At 35.8% G+C, this 1558-nt stretch overlaps 1 protein-coding gene across 1 annotated transcript in view; it reads left to right on the plus strand.

Moving 5' to 3' along the window:
- The first annotated feature begins 581 nt into the window (after nucleotides 1-581).
- LOC106875330 (uncharacterized) overlaps nucleotides 582-1558 on the plus strand; it is a 104948-nt gene continuing 103971 nt past the window's right edge. The window contains exon 1 of the mRNA XM_014923420.2: nucleotides 582-1272. The gene's annotated coding sequence lies outside the window, so the exon portion shown is untranslated. The remainder of the gene's footprint in view (nucleotides 1273-1558) is intronic.

Raw genomic sequence — 1558 nt, forward strand, 5'->3', positions numbered from 1 at the left:
ATTGACTAATATTTTTAACCCTCCTTGTTGGCACCGATTTATTCCATTGAAACACACACACACAGATTATCTATCTATCTATCTATCTGTCTGTCTGTCTGTCTGTCTGTCTGTCTGTCTGTCTGTCTGTCTATCAATGTCTGTGTGCGTGAGTCTCTCTCTCTCCATATATATATATATATATATATAAATACATACATACGTATATGTGAGCTATACTCGTACAAATGTACACACACATACGCACGTCCACACGCACACATACACACACACACACACACACGCATGCACGCACGCACGCACGCGCACTCACTAAAACAGACACTCTCCCACACAGAATCTCTTACAAAGCTAATAAAAAGATCAGTTTATCGCCTGTCTCCCTCCCAATCAGCTGGTAGTCGTATCGATTAAATTATTGTTCCTACATTTTCAAAGTGACACTGGCTGCTGATGGCCACCGACAACTGCATCCATACGTCTCTGTCTAGCTAGCGTTTCTCTGGAATAGAGAGAGACAGAGAGAGAGAGAGAGAGAGAGAGAGAGAGAGAGCGGGAGGGAGTGAGGATATTTTTTTTTTTTTACACGCATGAATACGCTCGCATGAAGCGCAGTGGCCAACAGAAGCCAACTGTATCAGGCGAAACACAGGCACGGCATTTGGTGTCTCCGTCCCATTCTGGAATCTTCAAACATCGAAAAAGAAAGAAAGAAAAAAAGGCATTAGCAGAACCACATCAAATCTCATTACACTCGCACATACATACATGCATACACACATACAGACACATATATAAACATACACATGCAAGCATAAATTCACATGCACACACATATGTACACAAACAGGGATACTTACTCAAACACAAAAACACAACTCTATGCATATTTATATAGACATAGATATAGAATATTAACGCGGACACTGATGTGATTTTTGAAGCCGGTATAGGACAGGAAACTCGTTATACTTATATTTACCAAATGGAAACCAAATATTTTGAAGGAATATTTTTTTTGGAAGCCCAGAAATAAAATCATCGTGGACGAGAGTCTTTTATTCTTTGTCCTGTGGTACTTTATTTCGTTTTGGTGTGGCAACAACGATTTCGGACCATACTATGAACTTAATGTGAGTTACACAATCAGCAAAGCTGAAGAAATTTCGGCAGAAATAAATCAACAACAAACAAAAACAGAAAGACTCTTTTTGTTTACATCCAGAAATTTATTTCAAGTAATGTGTTTGTGAAACACCTACAATTAACAAGGTAAGGATGCATTCATGTGTATTTGTATTTATGTGTGTGTGTGTGTGTGTATGTGTGTGTGTATGTGTGTGTGTGTGTGTAAGAAAATGTGTATATATTTATGTTTATATATACATGTATATATGTACAAACATATATGTATGCATATATATGTGCATGTATATATATATGCATGTATATATAAATATATGTGTATGCATGTATATACATAAGTATATACATAAGTATATATATATGTATGTATATATATATATATATATATATATATGTATGTATATATATATAT

The sequence above is a fragment of the Octopus bimaculoides genome, chromosome 2 (genome assembly GCF_001194135.2).
Source record: "Octopus bimaculoides isolate UCB-OBI-ISO-001 chromosome 2, ASM119413v2, whole genome shotgun sequence".
Classification (NCBI taxonomy): Eukaryota; Metazoa; Mollusca; class Cephalopoda; order Octopoda; family Octopodidae; genus Octopus; species Octopus bimaculoides.